Genomic DNA, 22,599 nt, shown 5'->3' with positions numbered 1-22,599 from the left:
GTTTTGGTCTGTTTTTCTTTTACTGTATTTGGTGTATGGTATGATTGTAAGGTGAACATGTCTAGCTGGCAGGTGTCATATGAACTTGACCTCATTTTCATGGTTCAGTGGTCAAAGTTATGTTTTTGAGTTTTGGTCTTTTTTTCTAATACTATATGCAATAGGTCAAATATATTTGGAAATACTTTATGATATATATGTCAGTAGCGCAGGTTTTATTTGACCTTGACCTCATTTTCACGGTTCATTGCTCAGTGTTAAGTTTTTCTGTTTTGGTGTTTTTTCTTTGCTTAAACTATAAGCAATAGGTCAGCTTCACTTGTTGTATGGAAGAATTAGTAGCTGTACACGTTTGCCTGGCATGGTTCATCTGTCCTTGACCTCATTTTCATGCTTCATTGGTCAATGTTTAGTTTTCTTGGTTAATGTTAAGTTTATGTGACAGTTGTAATAAAGCTTAATATTACGGACTATCAACATAATATCAATGATAAGAAAAGAAGGCGAGATATTTCAGTGTGTGCACTCTTGTGAACATATTAAATGAAAAGTCATGAAAGAATCAAATATAATAGAAATAAAGACACCCTGTTTCAGAGATTGATGTATCTGACAGTTAAACTAATTTATTTACCGGGCTCTTGAAATTGTCCGATGTCTATACTTATTTGTGTTTCTTGTCCATTAGTTTTCGTGTGTAAAAAAGAACGTATACTAGACATGAAAAGAAGACAATAAAAACCTCGATCTCAATTCATGATCCGCAAGGCTATGTCCTAACAAAAACCAGCCAACCCTGAAAGGCCATGGAACAATACAAGGGTTTACATGTCTCTAGTTTTCCCCTTTTCTAGACATGATCATCAGTTTATAACTTGACAGTCCCTTTTTTATATGTTTTGTTGGTATATTTAACTAATGAGGTAAACATTATCAATCGTACTAATATATGCTCATCATTTATTATATTCAGAAATAAAAGTGCCACATCGTGTTAGATGCTTTAGTGGCATGCACACTCCAGGACGGAATGTGTACTGCTTACATGCAATGTGGCACTGGTCTTTCCACATGAACGGCAACAATAATCTACATGATACCCTAGATGATGAATCTGTGACACCTGGCTATCCGAACAATGGGAACATGATGAGCCATGCGTGCAGTCATCACCACTTAGATATAGGTCTGGAAACAAAAGGAAATAATTATGAGCTCACATGATCATCCATCATTGTGTCGTTTTCCGTTATAATATTTAATAAGAGTATTTACTATTTCTAAAGTGTGGCATTCTGTCAATTCATTATTGCCATGCTATCAGTACATAGCATAGAAATACCACATTGCGTTTATAGTTGACCCCCCATAAAGTAAATGCAATAATAAATATAAAAGTGAAACTTTTTATTCGAGCGTCACTGATGAGTCTTTTGCACACGTAACGCGCGCCTGACAGAAATACAAAATGTCAATCCTAGTATCTATGATGAGCTTTTTTCGACACATTTGTTTTCTAATGACAGGATAGTGCACAGTACTGGTTTTCATTTCTCTAATGTTCGTGACATCTGTAACTGCGAGCATTTATTTTGGAATATCTCTTGTGTGTATCGTCACTTTATTTGTGTTTATGTTTATCCAAATGAACTGGAGACTAAACTCTAATGTTTTTACCGCTTTTTTTTTCTAAATAGGGGATGGGTTTTTATCAAATTACGCCAAATATAATATAATTCAACACAATGCGCATGTCCATGTTAAGAGTATTTTGGTCATTTGTTATTCATGGTCTAGTGTTTTATGTTAACCAGAAAGGTTTTTTTTGAAAAGTTTGAGGATGAGATAATGTTTTTTTGAATTGAATTACTGATTCAGAACTTTAAAGAACAAAATCTTATGATCAGGGAAAAGGACAAATACATTTTCTGATACTGATTGTTTTCCCTCAAATTTATTTCAAATGCTGACAGAAATATTAGTTCTCACGCTAGATATTCTGATGTTTGGATCGCTGGTTTGTTTTCTTTGAAAGGAATAGAGTAAAAAAATTCCCAATCGTATTTAAGGATGTAAGTTCCTTCGTTACAAAATAAGAAGGCTACCCCTTAAAAGACTTTTATGCATTTAAAGTATATAAATAACAGAACTCAAATAGCAGAAATAAATAATTTACCCGTGTACTTGTTAAAAAAATGAAATAAAAATTTTGCGGGAAATGATTGTTTCTAGATTTGGATGCATTTTATATTGGCACCTTAAGCTTGTTTCTCATTTGTTTCTTTCAAAAGCTATACAATAGCAACAAGGGTTTTATAAAAATTTTAAAAATGCTTTTAAACCGGAATTATGACAAGAAAAGTAGAGGTTATCGGCAATTTTTTTACTTGCTTAACATTAATAAAACCAGAGGATTCCGAAAGTCTAACAAAAAGTAGAAAAACCAAAGCAGTAAACGTCCATTAAAGGTTATTCCTTTATAGAGATCACACGGTGATATCTGGAGGTATATATGTTGTGTATTGATTTAGAAATTTGATTCGGTATTCGTGACATTTCCCGTTATCCATTCTTTTTCAGTGGTGTGTTCGAAAAACGTCCCAATAGCTTGAATTATAGACATAAGCTTACCATCCAGAAGAAATCTTCTTTGCGGAAGACCACTAACGTATGCCATTAGAACCAAAAGAGCAACTACGAACAATTTCATGTTAAACCTAAAATATGATAACAACAACGTGCAAAACTATACACAAAATTACATATTATATAAATATAAGTAGACATATAAATGTAGTGCAAAAAAAAATGGCAATGTCATTTTCTTATACCTGTTCTATTTCAGTGACCATTTTGAAAAACGTTTCAATGGCTTTAATTATAAACAAAAATTTGTCACCTTCTATCACATACGAATACAGCACTAGATCTTATAATGCAATGTAAAAAAAGAGTTGTCACAGTCAAGTAAAATATCGACTCTCAAAAGTACCAAACATAGACCTGTAATTTCTTTAAACGAATGTCATGCATATTTACTAACATGTACATGTATATCATGTATGGACATGTTTGTAGTTAATGTATGCACATAGTATTCAAAACAATAGACGAAAAATATATGTCAAAAGGCTTTTAAGACAACAATGATTAATGCATCTAGTTTTTCAAAACACCAAAGAAAGCGAAAAGATAGTAAAATACTACGACATATAAAAAAGAAGATGTGGTATGATTGCCAATGAGACAATTATCCACAAAAGACCAAAATGACACAGACATTAACAACTATAGGTCACTGTACAGCCTTCAACAATGAGCAAAGCCCATACTGCATAGTCAGCTATAATAGGCCCCGATAAGACAATGTAAAACAATTCAAACGAGAAAACTAACGGCCTTATTTATGTAAAAAAATGTAGAGCAGGATCTGATTACTCTTTTGCATTAAAAACGATTATTCCAGGTTCGTGTTGCTCAATCTTTAGTTTTCTACATTATGCTTGTATGCTATTGTTTGCCTCTAAGTTATTTTTTGCCATGACATTGACAGTTTATGTTCGACTCATTATTTGAATGCTTCTTTGGTATACTTCAATTTCATTTGTATACAAAAACTTTGCTAGATTTACATTATGAATGACCTGTACTTCAATTTTATATATCAAAAGCTGTAAGACCAAATACTTAAGTTTACTTACTAGTGTATCACGATATACTTTAAGAAACAGCAACAATAGTTTGTCGACTCTCTTTGGCGAGTAGGCTTTTATAATTACAAATTATGTCATTAACACACGGTCTTTTCTCATAACCTTCAAATTGTTTCAAAACAATTTCGAACAGGACATATCTTTTGACCGTAGGGGCGAGGGACACTGCACCTTATCTAAATGTATTTCTGAACAACGTAAACAAGAGTTCATCATGTTCGTTGCAGTACATTTATGGTTATCATTTCCACGTTTAGTGTAAAAGCGTCAAATCAGAATGGGGTATTGAAATTATTCGTATACCAGTCAGTTCGAATGTCGAAATTAAAAACCTGTTTCGTTATTAAGAGAGCGTTAGTAATAATACGTTATCTAGAGCTAGATTTAGTTTATTATTTCAAAACACCAAACAAAATGAATGGAAATAAGGGGAGGGTTGTCAGAAGCCTACACTTCAGTCATTTTTGTTAAATGCTATGTAACATATTTGTTTTTCGTAAACTATTATGTACAAACATTAGACTTAGTTTTCTCGTTTGAATTGTTTAACTTTTATAGTTGATCTTAACGTACGGGCTTTGATCTATGTTGAATAAATTTGAGAATGGAAATGGGGAATGTGTCAAAGAGACAACAACCCGACCATAGAAGTGAAGTTGAAGTACGTTGACCTTTAGTAATCATTTCCTGTGAAATGTGGTCTCATGTTGATAGTTGTTACATTGGCAATCATAGCACATCTTTTTATTATCATATTTTTCACACAAAACGCTTAACTGGAGCTATGTTCAGGTTTTATCGTTGCATTTGCTTTTGATCAATTCTAGGTAACGCATGATCACTAATGCTCCATCTTCTGTAGGTTTGATTCAACATTTGGTGGGATTGAACATGCACACAGATCATATTTGTTTTCAACAAACAGATTAGTTAACTTGGACTCATACACTATGTGAACAGTTACAAACAAACTGTTTTAAAATCTTTTTGAAAATGTAAAAACCAGGACCTGTTATATATGTGCATTATCTATGAATTATTTTGACATAGTATATATCGTTTGATTTTACTAGTGAAGTTGTCATTTGAAACAAAATAGAATAAATTGTTTTCAAAACAAGGGGAGCCCGACTGTTCTAAATTAAACCTGGTTTTGGTGCCTTTCTTGACTCTAGTATTCGAACAATTATACGCATGCTAATTTCCCTTTTGATTTTAATTTACTTAGTACCTGTACACAATTTGAATTGCAGATACACATCAAGGCACATTTAATAGATAGGAACTCTGTCAAATGTTGTTCAAACTGTTTATAAGCGTATTTTCTTTGACAACTATTTTTGAACGATAATATTGACCACTTCTATTGTTCATCAGTATCAGTTGGTATTTGGATATAATCAAGTAATTTCAAACGTTAAATGTGTTCATTTTAAAGAACACTGCATACTTTTAAAAGATATGCATGGTGCCAACTCAGTTGAGCTACTCCATGAGGTTCTTTAAAAGGGAGCGTAATCTCGAATCCCCAAAAAATTCTATTCCGGATCCCAGAAATGAAAATATGACTTCCCGAGTTCCGTTAGTTATAAATTCTAAATTTCATTGAAAATATAGGCCCAATCCCGAATTTCCCCTCAAAAAGAACCAATACTGAAAAGAGTTCTTCCGTCCTCCTTCATGCATAGACCATGATTAATAAAGTTTTATATCAACCTATTTTTCATAACAATTACATGTTAAGTGATTTCCTAACAGGTTTCATTGAAAATAAATTTATCAGATGTGCTGGTTTTGTTTCCTACATAAATACTGACATGTTGTATAAATGCATGATTGGCAAAGAGTCGAAAATGCAGGAAACACCGGTCAACTTTTACGTAATTGCGGTTTCGTGGTTGTTATGAAATTGTGGAGAGTGGAACCTTTTTTATCAATCATTTGAAAACTGAGCGCATGTTTCAAAAGAAAGAAAATCAAATTTTTCAGAAAAATTGCACTGAATGTTCGTAAATATGTTTTTCAATCGTTGTGACTTCTTTTATAAAATAATGAAACATAAGCTAAACAGCGTAATACAAAATTTTTAAAAACTCTACGAGGATTGTCAATAGTACTGTCCAGTCTAAGGATGAGTTCATAACCCCATTTCGATTGGACGCTTTTGCACTGAACAAGGAAATGATAAACTCATGTTTACATTATTTAGAAATATATGTGAAGATAAGAAGCAATGTCCCTCGCCTATACGGTCAAAAGCTATGTCCGGTTCAAAATTGATTTGATAAAATTTGGAGGTTTGGAAAAACATCGTGTGTTAATGACATAATTTGCATTATAAAAGCCTTATCACTAATCTGACAGGCGGTTGTTGCTTGTTTAAAGTAAGTGTTTGGTTTTATAGCTTTTGATTAATAAAAGGAAAGTAATCTGTATTCATACATGTTTAAAATTATATCAAAGCGTTGTGTATGCAATATTTGAATTCCTAATAACCTTGTTTTATGTTTCAAAATACCAGAAATAATAATTATTGAACCTTTTGGTATCTATTTCGTGTTTATTGGTTTAAATATGTGTTTACATAAAGTACATAATGATGTTTTGTCATACAGGAAAAATCAAGAGTAAAAGCACAAACTTAAGATATAAAAGGAAAAGAAATAACTGTAAAACATTTTTTTATCTTGGGACATTAGAATAATAGGCGGACCATATGAGTATCTGGACCATACGCGTATGGTCATGATCATATGGGAATATACTCATATGGTCTGACAATACGCATTCGGTCTTTGTATTTATTACGTGAACTGTGGCAGTGGTCTTTCCGCATGTGCGGCAACAATAATCTATATGATACCCTAGATGATGGATATGTGACACCTGGCTATCCGGACAATGGTCACATGCTGAGCGATGCTGGCAGTCGTCACCACTTAGATATAAGTCTGGAAACAAAAGGAAATAATATGGGGACGAAGTCCCCCTTTTAAAGACCCAAATGTTGCAAAACACCTATCCGACCTCCATGACAAATATGTTGTTGTCCCTGCAGATAAAGCCCCAAATAACATCGTTTTTGTGTGTAAAAGTCACTACATCAACTGCTTGATAAACGAATTAGGTATTGACAATTCACTTGGTAACTCAACATATACCCTCACGACACTTACCAAAGAGGAAATCCTGGATAATCATAGGTCTGTTCTATGTTCCTTTGGAATTACAACCAAAGATGAAGAACTGGATCTTCCATCACTGTATTGGATACCTAAACTACATAAGTGTCCTTACAAACAACGGTATATTGCTGGGTCTTCCAAGTGCTCCACGAAACCTCTTTCTAAATTATTAACATTTATTTTATCACGAATCAAAGACGGGCTTCAAAGTTATTGTGAAACTACCTATTCTAGAGGTGGCGTAAATCAGATGTGGATACTTAAAAATTCAAAAGATCTTTTAGAGTACATACAATCTAACTCTCTTTCATCTTGTAACAGTATTAAAACATTTGACTTTTCTACCCTGTACACAAGTATTCCACATTCCAAACTAAAAGACAAATTGAAAGAGTTGATATTACTTTGCTTCATAAAAAAGAATGGCCAACGTAGATACAAGTATCTTGTCTTAGGGAGGGATAAATCCTACTTTGTAAAGAATCACTCTGATTCAAACCAAAAATTCTCTGAAACTGATATTATCAAGATGCTTGATTTCTTGATTGACAACATATTTGTTACGTTCGGAGGACGTGTTTTTCAACAGACTGTCGGCATTCCAATGGGAACAAACTGTGCCCTCTACTCGCCGACTTGTTTCTTTATTATTATGAGGCTGACTTCATACAGGAACTTCTTAGGAAGAAAGATAAGAAGTTAGCAATATCCTTTAACTCTACTTTCCGCTATATAGATGATGTTCTTTCACTAAACAATTCAAAATTTGGTGACTATGTGGAACGCATCTATCCAATCGAACTAGAGATAAAGGATACTACAGATACAGTTAAGTCGGCTTCATATCTTGACTTACATCTAGAAATTGACAATGAGGGTCGGTTGAAAACAAAACTTTACGACAAAAGAGATGATTTCAGCTTTCCAATTGTGAACTTTCCATTTCTAAGTAGCAACATTCCAGCAGCACCTGCATACGGGGTATATATATCCCAATTGATACGATATTCCCGTGCTTGCATTTCCTATCATGATTTTCTTGATAGAGGTTTGCTGCTCACAAGGAAGCTATTAAACCAAGAGTTCCAAATGGTGAAGTTGAAATCATCCCTTCGTAAATTTTACGGACGCCATCACGAGTTGGTTGACCGTTATGGAATAACCGTTTCACAAATGATATCGGATATGTTCCTTACGTCGTAACTACAATCCCCTTCCCTTTCATGAATATGACCTACCGAATTAGACTATTTACCGGATTTGTAATCACTTAAGCAACACGACGGGTGCCACATGTGGAGCAGGATCTGCTTACCCTTCCGGAGCACCTGAGATCACCCCTAGTTTTTGGTGGGGTTCGTGTTGTTTATTCTTTAGTTTTCTATGTTGTGTCGTGTGTACTATTGTTTTTCTGTTTGTCTTTTTTATTTTTAACCATGGCGTTGTCAGTTTGTTTTAAATTTATGAGTTTGACTGTCCCTTTGGTATCTTTCGTCCCTCTTTTATGGTAGAAAAATCAATAAAAAAAAAAAAAGAAAATCGGGAAAATTTCCCGAATTTTTCATTCTGCTAATGAACTCAAAATCGTTAACTTTTTTTTCAGATCTACTTCCTGTTCCGGTTTTCCCCGCATTTGCGAAGAAATCTACTTTCTTTTCCGGTCTTGTTTGTATGAGTCTTTGAATAAAATATCAGATTGAAACTCAATACAAATTTATTTTTAATAATTGTTTGATATGAAAAAAACGTTACCTGTTGAAAGTGTTTCTTTTGTTTACATTGAATATGACGTCATAACTTAAAGAACGTCACAGCTATATCCCTAACAACAGAACCAAAATCGGGAATGTAACGGTGTTTCCGTTTCTTTTATTAACATGTTTGAATTAAAAAAAAATACATACAGATTTCGTCCCCATTCACAGGTTATGCCTGCCTCATATTAATGAGCTCACATGATCATCCATCATTGTGTCGTTTTCTATTATCACATTTAATAAGAGTATTTACTATATAATAAAGTGTGGCATTCTTTTTTATTTATTATTGCCGTGCTATCAGAACATTGCATAGAGATACTATACTGGTATTATAGTTGACCTCCATAAAGTAGATGCAATAATAAATATAAATTTAAAGTGAAACGATTATTGTCAAACAACAATTTTTTTACCACAGGAATAGATTACCTTAGCTGTATATGCTGTACTTTTCAAAACGTTTTGGACATTTTGATCCTCAATGAGCATCAACTTCGTACTGATGAGTCTTTTGCAGACGAAACGCGCGTCAAATACAAAATGTCAATCCTAGTATCTATGATGAACTTTCTAGACACATTTTGTTTTATCAGAGTCATGACAGGATAATGGGTCGGCATTCCAAATTCTTCTCATTTATCCCCAACTGTCAGAAATTAACTGAAACATTGGTTTCCATTTTTGCTATTGTTCGTAACATCTGTAACTGCGAGCATTCATTTTTGGAATATCTCTTGTGTGTCTCGTCACTTAATTTTTGTTTATATTTTTTCCAAATGAACTGGAGACAGTTATTAATGCTTTTGCTGTTTGTTTTTTTGTTTATTTCTTAACATAGGGGATGGGTTTTAATCAAATTACGCCGAATATAATTCAACACAATGCGCATGTCCCATGACGTTAAGAGTATTTTGATCAATTGTTATTCCCCTGCTGGCGGCCATATTGGATGATGGATCGGCTACAAAGTAACAACATTTGGTCAGCATCTCATAAGGAACATTCATGCCATGTTTGGTTTTATTCCATTCAGTGGTTCTCTAGAAGAAGTTCAAAATGTGAAAAGTTAACTTCGGACCAGGTGAGCTAAAAAGTTGAGCGTACACCAATTTTCCCTTGATTTACCTTCACTTGTAACGCTCACATTAACAAAAAATTACATAAACAAAGCAAAATGTATAAATTCAGTGTAAGGCTTAAGTTTCTAGGGACAAAACCAAAAACCAATGATAAAGCAAAAATGGAATTCACATAGTAAAGTCTGTGGCTGCTGTTTTTTTTAAACTCATGATCAAATTCATAACAAAACTACTAGACTACAAAAGGGACTGCAACACTAACAGATAACAGAAGGGCAATCAATGAACAAAAGACAAATAAATAAGAAACATTGATAAAAAAAATCAGGGCTACGTCTGAGGGAAATCAGAACTTGCGTCTTGCAAGGCACTCGCCGTGAAGCAATTTGATATGGAGACAAGCGTTTGGATTTGAAATTTCCTACATGAGGCATTTGCATCAATGTAGTTACGGCCTTGTTGAAATAAAAGTGAGGTAAGGTTTACGGAGACAATATACCTCAAGTTAAATGAAACCAATTTTCAGACATTTCAAGTATATTTAAATAATATTTATATACTTTTATTATTAAAAAAATTGGGAAGTGTTTCCCGATTGTTTGGGGAAAGAGATGAATTTATGAAGAATCTGGTGCCATCTCATACTTTTGATTAGACCTACTGAGTTATTTATTTTCAATACATTGCAAGTCAGGTAATTTATTTTCAAACCACCACAGAACAAACCATTTATTTTTGTGATTATCAAGGCTGAGTTATTTATTTTCAAAATCCTCCTGCCCCCCCCCCCCCCCTGAATATCAAATGGTCGTCCCCTAACTAGTCATTAGTACCTTTTAATTTTTCGGCAAATGTATTTCTATTCGATATGTAGGGTACTATTGATAAGGCCTTCAAACATTAACTTAAACTACCGGTTAACCGGTTAATCGGTCGAACGATTATACGACTAACCGGTTAGACAAAAGTGTACGATTTGACAACACTAATTTTTCTTAATTGAAAATTATAGTATTTAAACTAGTAACGTTAATACTACTATCAAAAAAGTAAAATCACAAAAAGTTGAACCCCGACGGAAATTCTAAACGGAAAGTCCCTAATCAAATGGATATATCATAAGCTCAAACGCATTAAACGATTGGATTACAACTGTCATATTCCTGATTTGGTACAAGCTTTTTCTTATGTAGAAAACGGTGGATTAAACCTGGTTTTGTAACAAGCTAAACCTCTCACTTGTATGGCAGTCGCAACAAATTCCATTATATTGACAACGATGTGTGAACAAAACAAACAGAAATAATAGGTAAAATTGTCAAAAATAGAGGTGCAGCAGTCAAATTTTGTGTTATAATCTTAATCACCATAAAAACAAACACATTTGTAACAGAGAAGCTCAAAAAGCATATAGACAAAGCACATTAGCAAAAATGAAAGAGAACGGAATACAAAATTTATCGAAGAACAATCTCACAATGACGGGATATATAAGTACACAGCCACGTAATATCTATCGAACAGACTTAACAGTAAAAGTAAAACCTATAAAGACAAATAAAAGAAGACTAGAACACGTTATTAAAATGATAAACAACGTCAGTACCCAGAATCTATACTCCAAGAACATCGTGTATCATTTGTAAAGTTGATACGGAATGTTTATCAAACAAGGTATTTGTAACTTCCGATAAACTTTTTTTAGAAAAAGTATGAGACGTTCATTGACATAACCCTGGCCTTGAAGGCATAACACTTTGCTCAGTGCTCTGAGCACGAAAATCATGCTCGAAACATGAAATCAAGCAATTTGATTGGTGGATTTTTGAGTCTGAGTACAAAAATCATGCTCGAAAGTTTTATGAACGTGAGGCCTGGTTTATCAACTTTCTGCTCAGATACTGGTGACGTTTCCCAGAGTTTATCAGAGTTTGTGCTCTAATAGTCAGATAACATGACCTTCTTTAATTTAAACCGCAATCGTTCTAATTCACAAAACGAAAATAAACTTTACAAATGCCAATAACCCCTCAAAAGTATAATTTGCAGAACAAGGTTATGTTTTTTTTTATCAAATATATACAAGTGCAGTTATGGCTGATTTTAGATTTAAATTTTTTTTTTCTGAAAATGTGGAAGTTTTGACACATTTGTTGTTGTTCTTCTGTTAAGATGTGGTAAAATACTATTATGTTATTTATTTGTGCGTTTTGTATCTGTGCTGAATGTTTTTTCCGTTTATTTGATTTATGCTATATTCCAGTCACCTAGTGTTGTTAGCTTATGTGTAAATTTTATTGCCTAAACTGCACGGTGAATGAAGTAAGTATATAATTTTTTTGTAAATTTACAAGGAAACTCAACATACACCACCACTACCAAAAAGTAAATATTTGATAAACCTGGCTCTATCTCATATAAAATATGTTCTTTCGAAATATCAGCAATCAGAGCCAGAAGTTGTTATCTAAAAATTCCTAACATCTATTACAGTACAAACAATCGAAGTTCTTTTCATCTAGTGGTACTATTATAACATTTAACATTTCTGTACTTAATGCAGGTGTTCCCTTTCAAAATTAAAAGACAAATTCAAAGCGTTGGTCCTGCTTTGTTTCATGAAAAAGAAAGATAAGACCCAGATACCATTATCTTGTCTTAAGGAGGGATAAATCCTAATTTGTAAGAAAATAACAAAAGATTCTCTGAAACTGACATTATCAAGATGTTTGATTACGTTTGGAGGATTTGCATTCCTATTAGAATCATCTGTGTTCCTCGTCTTGCTGATTTGTTCTTATATTCATATGAGGATAACTTCATACAGAAATGAAAAATGAAACAACACTAGAAATATTCTTTCATTTCAAGTTTTGCTCTCACTAAATCAATCAAAGTTTGGTGATTTTGTTGAACGCATCTACAATGTATGCCATCGATCTTGAAATAACAAATATATCAGGTGCAATGAAGTCCGCTCATATCTTGGCCTAAAATGTTTAACCCCGCCACATTTGGTATATATGTGTATGTTCTAAGTCAGGACCCTGTACTTCAGTAGTTATCGTTTGTTGATGTGTTACATATTTGTGTTTCGTTATTTTTTTGTACATAAATAAGGCCGTTAGTTTTCTCGTTTGAATTGTTTTACATATGTCATTTCGGGACCTTTGCCCATTGTCGAAGGCCGTACGATGATCTATAGTTGTTAATTTCTATGTCATTTGGTCTCTTGTTGAGAGTTGTTTATTGGCAATCATACCCCATCTTCTTTTTTTTATATTTACATCTAAAAATTGACAACGAAGATCGATTGAGAATGCAACTTTATGACAACAGAAATGATTTCAGCTTTCAAATTGTGAACTTTAAATTCTATGTAGCAACACATAAAAAGGGACTGACAATTGAGGATATATCTTTCATTTGTTACGATATTTCCGAGCTTAAGATAAAAGGTTGCTCTTACGGGGAAGCCATTGAACTAAAAGTTTTAATACGTGAAGTTTAAACTTGTACAAAATACCTGTTTCATATATGACGACAAATATATGCCATTCGTCGACACCACAATCCCGCCTTCCGTCCTTTACCCGAATGTAACCTCCCGAATAAGAATTATCACCCGGTTTCTATTTAAATGAGCAGGATCTGCCAACTCTTCTGTATGGCGCTGGTTGTTCCAAAAGTTTTCTTCTCCGTCGTGATGTGGTGACCCACTCAGTGTTTACTTCTATGATTTAGAAAGTAACATTGTAAAAGGATTTGTCGTTGAATAAAGATGTCTTATGAGGGACAGTTTTTTGTTGGTTTTGTACCATGATCGATTGTTTTTAGTCGAATAATGCATTTGTCCATTGTTTCTTCAAAGTAGCACGAGTTCGAATCCCGGCGAAGGATGAACAAAAAAATTATGAAAGCAAATTTTTTTTCTCAATGTGTCCTCAATGCTCTTCAACTTCGTACTTTATTTGGCCTTTTTAACTTTTTTTGAATTCGAGCGTCACTAATGAGTCATTTGTAGACAAAACGCGCGTCTGGTGTAAATACAAAATTTAATCCTGGTATCTATGATTTTGTATATTGCTACTAAGGTGGGGAAAATTAATAATTTCAAAATCAAAATCGTCGGGTTTGTCGTAGATTTTGGAACTCGTGTCGCGTATGTAAAATCCAAGGTAAATGTCGACAAAATGGGTCGGAGGAAGCATTGTCTTTTGTTTCTTTAATTGTAATTCTGTGGACTATTTTAATGGAACCCAATAAGAAAAGTTTGGATTGTTAATTGAAAGAACACCATCAATATACGCTATCTGAACGGAAATAAAAGGACCTAGCCTCTTTGATCTTCTTGTTTTTGACAAGTGTCTGAAGGAACTCCTACTCATATGAAAATATAAAAAGTTCGACAAGAAGAGTCCCAATAGGAATTGTGACTATTTGTTGAAAAAGAATGCTTCAACAAATATGTTGTTAAACAGTTACACTTGTTTCTCCGTGTAGCATGTTTTACCTTTTGGTTCCGTATTAACAAAAACTACAACTATTATGTTGAAATGCATTATGGATTTTTCGTTTAGACGGTTTCCCAATTTATCATGGGCAATGGTGGTTTACAGGTGTTGAAAAATCCTAAGTTTTGATAAAACTAATTTATTTTACTTCGGACAGAATATTTATTAAATTGATGAACAATTCTTTTAAGTTGAACATACAGATGATCATGCAATGTACCGTTGTTTGTACGCAATTTTGTTAAGCTAAACCATCCAATTCAAACAAGGTACATTGTAAGTCCTCCGATTTGTTGTTCAATGTAATGTTCATTGAAGCCATAAAGGACTTATGATTGCTAAAATCTCATCCTTGTCAAATGATATGTTTTTAGATGTGGGATCACATAAATACTCATTTATTCCTAAATCGTTTACGAGACACTCGTAGTAGTAGGATTTACATACAATGACACTATTATTTACAACGTTGTCTGGAGGAACAACAACATAAGTATCGTAAAGAGATGATAGACATTGCATAGCCTCTATGTCTCTGAAAATGGATTTTGGTCGATCTAACTCACAGATTTTTGATCTTATGAATGCGACGTTTTCTCATGGACCTGATTACTTTGACCAATTCTGACGAAGTGTTAAATTCAACCTTTTCTCGTTAAGCCCATTGTCTGACGTAGTCCGCAATAAAAACTTTAGTTATTTTGAAGTTATGGTTCCAATTGATATGTTGGGGCTCTCAATTTTTGACCGGGAGATATCACTTTTCGGAGATGTTTATGTTTAATTATGTTTAGATCCCCATTATTAACATGGCCACAGAAGCTGTAAATATAAGGCGGATAGGAACAGTCACATGTCAGAGCTGTCTTTAGATGACATAGAAATCAAATGGTAACATTTGGGTAGATGAAAGTATCTTTTTGTAAAATTTTGTAATCGACCGGCCCTCTTTGTTAATGTAAAGCTTTTAGCCAAGATACGAGCCCAACTTAAGTGAATCAGCTTTCACCTTTATTTGAATATTAATGAAATAGATGAGTTCACCAAAGTCATCAAATGTGTGAAGTTACCGGGAAATGCTAGTTTCTTTAATTTCTTCCGGAAAAGCTTATGAATAAAGTCAACCTAACACGATATGATCGATATGACTAAAACGATACAGAGAAACCAAGGATGTGTGCAGGAGCTTTATTTCCAAAATAAAACAAATTCAAATCAATCTTAACACCTGATATAGAAACATGAATTATTTGAAAAGAATATATATTTCGGAGGCGTAAAAAATCAACGATAAACTTGTCGTTTCTTTATGTGTACATATTTGTTTTTCGTTCATTTTTTTTTATATAAATAAGGCCGTTAGTTTTCTCGTTTGAATTGTTTTACATTGTCATATCGGGGCCTATTATAACTATGCGGTATGGGCTTTGCTCATTCTTGATGGCCGTACGGTGACCTATAGATGTTAAAGTCTGTGTCATTTTTAGTCTCATGGGGACAGTTGTCTCATTGGCAATCATACACCATCTTCTTTTTTATAGTCACTTTTAAAAAAGCAGTTGTGCTTCTAGCATTTGGTTAATATAAAAATTTAAGTAATGGCTTTCGTTTGGTTTACTTTGATTTAAGAAAATCAAAAAAAAAAAATCAAAGATAACATTAAAAAAATGTTAAGGTTGTACATATTGCTTTTAAATATCTCAAACAGCTGATACTAAATTACTGACTTTGCCAGAAATGTTTTACAAAATGCTTAACACTCTTTACACAAGTATTCCACATTCCAAACTAAAAGACAAATTGAAAGAGTTGGTATTACTTTGCTTCATAAAAAAGAATGGCCAACGTAGATACAAGTATCTTGTCTTAGGGAGGGATAAATCATACTTTGTAAAGAATCACTCTGATTCAAACAAAAATTCTCTGAAACCGATATTATCAAGATGCTTGATTTCTTGATTGACAACATATTTGTAACGTTCGCAGGACGTGTTTTTCAACAGACTGTCGGCATCCCAATGGGAACAAACTGTGCCCCTCTACTCGCCGACTTGTTTCTTTATTATTATGAGGCTGACTTCATGCAGGAACTTCTTAGGAAGAAAGATAAGAAGTTAGCAATATCCTTTAACTCTACTTTCCGCTATATAGATGACGTTCTTTCACTAAACAATTCAAAATTTGGTGACTATGTGGAACGCATCTATCCCATCGAATTGGAGATAAAGGATACTACAGATACAGTTAAGTCAGCTTCATATCTTGACTTACATATAGAAATTGACAATGAGGGTCGGTTGAAAACAAAACTTTACGACAAAAGAGATGATTTCAGCTTTCCAATTGTGAACTTTCCATTTCTAAGTAGCAACATCCAGCAGCACCTGCATACGGGGTATATATCTCCCAATTGATACGATATTCCCGTGCTTGCATTTCCTATCATGATTTTCTTGATAGAGGGTTACTGCTCACAAGGAAGCTATTAAACCAAGAGTTCCAAATGGTGAAGTTGAAATCATCCCTTCATAAATTTTACGGACGCCATCACGAGTTGGTTGACCGTTATGGAATAACCGTTTCACAAATGATATCGGATATGTTCCTTACGTCGTAACTACAATCCCCTTCCCTTTCATGAATATGACCTACCGAATTAGACTATTTACCGGATTTGTAATCACATAAGCAACACGACGGGTGCCACATGTGGAGCAGGATCTGCTTACCCTTCCGGAGCACCTGAGATCATCCCTAGTTTTTGGTGGGGTTCGTGTTGTTTATTCTTTAGTTTTCTATGTTGTGTCATGTGTACTATTGTTTTTCTGTTTGTCTTTTTCATTTTTAGCCATGGCGTTGTCAGTTTGTTTTAGATTTATGAGTTTGACTGTCCCTTTGGTATCTGTCGTTCCTCTTTTTTTAACACAAATGGGAGTGACTATTTATTATTGATCTGCTAGAACTGCTTTACGTAGAGCATTTATATTAAGGATGTTTGCTACTCTATTTTAGAATTTTTGCCAGATTTTCGGAATCCTCTGGTTTCATCCATGTATTAACATTAAAAAAATTGCCCACTAACCCCTACTTTTCTCTTCATGTTTGTATTACGTATAGTTTAAAAAGCCATATTTCAAAATCTTATTGAATCCTTGTTATTTTATTCATAGTTTGTTAACCATAAAAAGGTGCCAATGTTAAATGTAAGAAAATTCTAGAGAGAATTATTTCCCGCCAAATTTTCAATGGCTTATATCTCGAAAACAAACACACGGACCATCCGTTTTTATCTGTTATTTTAGTTTCTTAATTTATATACTACCAATTAATAACAGTCTTTTAAAAAGCTTGTTATTTTTAAACAAAGTAGCAAACATCCTTAATACAGAAACTTTTGAAAACTCCTTATTTGTTCTGTCGCACTTAAATTTCTGGATTGATATAAGCTCGTTTGCTTCGAATGAGTAGGCAGCCACTCTTCTATTTGTGAAAATCCAGGGAAAGCAGACGGAATTGCAGGTTCGACAATTGGAACTATGGTACTATGTCACCAACTCGTGACGGTGTTCATACATTTATCGAAGGGATGGCTTCAACTTTTCCACTTGGTATAATAGCGTAAATGTTATCAGCTATTCATACTTTATACCTTTTATTTTGTGCATAAACTTTTATTGTGAGAAGCAACACTATATATCAATATCTCAATGGAAAACTATAAGAAAAAAACACGAGGAAAATTTTTGAAAAAATAAGCAAAATTAAACAAAGTACAAAAGTGCTGATTGAAAGGCTAGAAATACCCATTTGCATCTACACTCTGCTACAAGTATCATGAAACTAAGCAATGAAAAAAAAATCCCTTAGCAGGGAAAAGTCATGACGCACTTTTGATGCTTTCTTAACTGTTATTTAGTCTATAAACTGACATTTTCTATATTTCAAATGTTTCAAGAAATTCGTCAAGAAGTTTGTGTGCATCTTTTTCTAAAAGATCTATTTCCTTTTTAAGCATTTTGAAAGAAGCAATATACCAATACGAAGATGATATTACAGTACCGATAACCGGCAGAACCCGTAAAACTTCCATTGCTATGAATTTGGTGGTTTTTTCATCGAATTCTATCTTAATCGACGCATCGATCGCTCTATGGATTCCTATTTGCAACAAATATCGAACACGAGGAAGTTTACACAATAATTCATTATAGTTGATGTTCAGCCTTATACAAATATTTTTAATCTTTTCTTCTTTCAGAGAAAATTCCTTCAGATAAAACTGTATTTCGTCGATGAGAACTGATGAATTGTAATCGCGATCATAATCAGTCAAAAATTCAGAAGGAGCTACTACCGAAAAAATAGAAATGAATTTCACCCGTTGGATCAACTGCTCCTTCTTCTCTTTAATCACCTGGTATGATTAAGGCTGGATAGAATGAAGCAATGTCTCCTTTTTTCTCAGTGATAACGTCTTCAGTATTGCAGCCATTAACGGATCGAAATCGCCAATTGACATATTATAACTGGATATTATAAAGATATCTGTTGATGGAATTCCACTCTCTTTGATATTATCTGCACATGTTGTTAAAATTTCTTTATGAATGTCCTTTCCTGAGATTCCGTCTACTTTGGCGCTTCGCAAGATTTCGTCAAACTTTGTTCTAACGAAAAATAGAGGCTTTCCCATGTTACGTATTTCTTTGGCAAACCAGGCATCATCTTGTGAGAAATTCCTATTCGACATCAACAGCACTAAATCAAATTTCTCTATATCCAGCGATTTGAGATATTCAGAACCTCTCTTATATTGTATGGTTCCGCAACCAACACCATCCGTAAATATGATGTTAGGATTATCCTTTACTGTGTATTTTGTAGCTGATTTTGTTGTATTACCAATGTAACCCTGGTCGGCAAATCCTTCATCGCCTCTTTTTAGCCCACGGAGAGTATTAATAAATGTTGATTTGCCAGAACCACTCTCACCACAAATCCCAATTTGAATAATTTCATCTTTCCATTTATCTGTTTCTTTCTCAATAAAATCTGAGAGGAATTCAACTCCCTTTTCAGCAATAAATTCTGTTATTTTGTGATGCATGCGTTTTACATCTTCATCAGTTTTACAATCACCAAATATTTCCATTTTCTATTTAGAAAATAAGAAATTATTAAATATTGTATAAAGAATGGAGTGACAATTTTCATAACGGACTTATAGATAACTACCTGATAGTCCATGAAATTTTTTGATATAATGTGTATTCCTGATTGAATTGATTATGTTATATATTATATGGATCACATCCGTAGGTTTTTCGATTTGATCAACTTGTCAAAAAATTTACCAAATTTTATCAACAGTACAAGGACGCCGTTCGAAAATATTAATCCGCATGCAAGCATATTATACGTTCAGATATTTCACATCAGATTTTTTTATGGTAATTTTCTATACAAAGCACTAAAAAGACATCATTCATCTTCCTTTAAACAGACTTATTCAGAGGAGATATAGATACGATACTGTTGTCAAGTTATAAATATGGTTTTTTTGTAAATACATTATATATGTTTTTCTTGGCGGTTTTGCGTCGGAAATAAACCAGTTATTGTAAAACCAGTTTAATGACGTGATGCGGGTTATAATCCTCTCGTTTATCTTATGTTGGAATAATACTTAACCTCTAATGGGAGGGACTGGCTTGATTTTCATATGATGAAGACATAATTCTTCAATCAGTATAATTGAAATCTGGAGATGGTATTTCAGTAACTCTTTGTAGTGCTTTGTTGATAAATGTTAAGCACTGTCATTTTGCTTATTTTTTATCTAACATCAAAATTTTACTTCGTTTAAACTGAGTTTTCATTGTGCGTATTACTGTGTGTTTTTTTAATTCATCATTGATTTGAGGTAAAGAGGGAGGTGATTTGTTATCTTTTCACTGAAATTCCGGATATGTTTTTAAAAACATCCAATTTCGATGTACAAAAAAGTGCTGAAATCAAATGGTGGTTCATAATTTTAATTAAATTTAAGAAAGTATTGCATTCGTAATAAACACAAAGAAAAAAATAAAATATTTTTTTCCTTAAATTATTAAAATTCTGATACAAATCTTATCTTGAGGCCTTTGACATATCTAGTTACAAATAACAATGCATCAATTTTTTTTTACAAAGAAGAACAAATGGTAACTTGAAACAATGCGAACAATATTTTAGTAAAAATTCTCTTTATTTTTATAATTTAATGAAAAACAATCAATGCTAAACTTTAAAAAGTAAAAAAAATCAATGGCAATCAGGGGTCGAAATTAGCGCTGGTCCGGTGGTCCGGGGCCAGTAGAATGTGCGTCGGACCAGTAGAATTTGTCAGCTGGTGGTTCGGCGGACCAGTAGAAATTTGTCGATAAAAAACACTGATTGCATCGTTTGTTTACAGAACAATTTACCTGTAAAATCAATTACACGGTACTGGGGTAATTACAATTGATCAAATTAATTTATATCTCGGGTGTGCGTCATTTATAACAATATAAAATGAAGAAATTATTGGAAGGAGTGAAACCGCCGGACAAAAAAATGAAAATAAGTGAAAATCAAAAGGAAGATCGAAATAAAGTATATGAAATTGACAAAAGGAAACGCAAATACCAAAAATCATGGGAAAAAGATCGCGAATCACATGCACTTGTTTCCGTCCATACGAAGGTCGACTATCCATATAAATAGAAGTATGGATAGTCGACCTTCGTATGGACAGAAACAAGTGCCTGTCTCGCGAATGGTTGATCGGAATTTAATGAACTGTACAACATGTGAAAAATTTGCAGTGACAACCCTAGATAGGACATGTATTTTGTAACTGGATCGTCAAATTTCAAATTGGATTCTGTACTTGCTTATGAGCAATTAGAACAGCACAAACAAATCTGATTTTGATGATAAAGAAAATCATTGAGATTATCAAAGCCTTTATCAAAATCAGAATCAAGACTATTCTTTGTTCCTGTCTAACTTATGTAAACGAAAGCATCAAAATAAAATTAAACATCTATCGTTTATATTAGTGTTTGTGAAATGAATGTCATTTTTGCAGAACCAGTAGATTCGGAGTCGGACCAGTAGAGTTTTCAGTCCACTGGTCCGGCTGGCCAGTACTAAAAAAAACTTAAATTCGACCCCTGATGGCAACTAACAATTGCCATTATAAAAAAAGAAATAATTGCATTCTTGTTGCGTGGTTTTCCTGCAGCATTTAAGACTCATTAATGGCCTTCTACTGTTTGATCGGGTTGTTGTCTCTTTGACACATTCCCAATCTCCTTTCACAATTTTATTATTAAAAAAAACCCAAGAGTTTATTCATATATATCCTTAAATTATTTACATTTTATGATAAATGCTTTTCAGTTCAAATGCATTTATAATAACTGATTTCAATTGAGGTTGCAAAATTTCTGATAAAAGATAAAATATTTGCAGTCGGCATATTTTATATAAAAAAAAACGAATCCTGGATGTACAAAAGTATTGAAATCATATGACGGTTCTTAATTTCTATTAAATTAAAGAAGTTATTGCATTCTTATTCAAATTCTATAAAAAAAAAAATAGTTCTTTGAGGCCTATAAAATAAGTAATTCCGTATATCATTGCATTATTTTTTGTAAAAAGAAGAAATATTGCTATTTTTAAAACAATCGTTAAAACAACACTCTAAATAAAACAAAACAAAGCTTCTTTTTTTTAATTACAAATATATCTTATTTAAAACCACCTGTTACATCAACCCTCAGTTGACCAGGGAAGCAACTAAGGAGGCCTCGATTTTTACAGTCTCATTTGTCGGTGGAAAAGCAAATGAGAAAAAAATATTAGCATCTACCTTTATACATTATCTATCCTTGTACAAATGTACATGTACATATAATCATTATCGATCTATACACATGGAAAACAGTATTGCAACACCGAATTGAAATTGAAATAAAAAAAATCACTAGATTAAAATAGAACTAGTTAAACATTATTTAAATATCACCTGGGTTTAATCAATAAGTATCGACTCGATAAGTTCTTATCTGCACATGCAGCTGCTGTACCCGTAAACAGCAATACAGATGTTTTTATCCTCATTGTTTTCAACACTTTAAATAACCAAGTTCATGAAGTTATGTGAATGGCACCATCAAATGGGTCCTCCACAACTCTTAACTGCAGCAGAATGGCAGATTATCAGCATGAGAGAAGCAGGAATGTCGCTGTGACAACCGCACGTATTGTTGGTCATCACCATTCCACTAAAAGTCGTTTTGAGAATAAAAATCAGGCAA

General features: G+C 33.3%; 1 long non-coding RNA gene across 1 annotated transcript; it reads right to left on the bottom strand.

Annotated features, from left to right (window-relative positions):
* Positions 1-943: 943 nt before the first annotated feature.
* On the bottom strand, positions 944-3,844 carry LOC143058225 (uncharacterized). The gene is made up of 3 exons (XR_012972952.1): positions 3,702-3,844; positions 2,632-2,717; positions 944-1,188 (listed from the first exon to the last, which is right to left on the bottom strand). It is a non-coding gene; the product is annotated as an uncharacterized LOC143058225 (long non-coding RNA).
* Positions 3,845-22,599: the final 18,755 nt, after the last annotated feature.

The sequence above is a fragment of the Mytilus galloprovincialis genome, chromosome 14, assembly GCF_965363235.1.
Source record: "Mytilus galloprovincialis chromosome 14, xbMytGall1.hap1.1, whole genome shotgun sequence".
Taxonomy (NCBI): Eukaryota; Metazoa; Mollusca; class Bivalvia; order Mytilida; family Mytilidae; genus Mytilus; species Mytilus galloprovincialis.
This window is presented reverse-complemented; position numbering and strand designations above follow the sequence as displayed.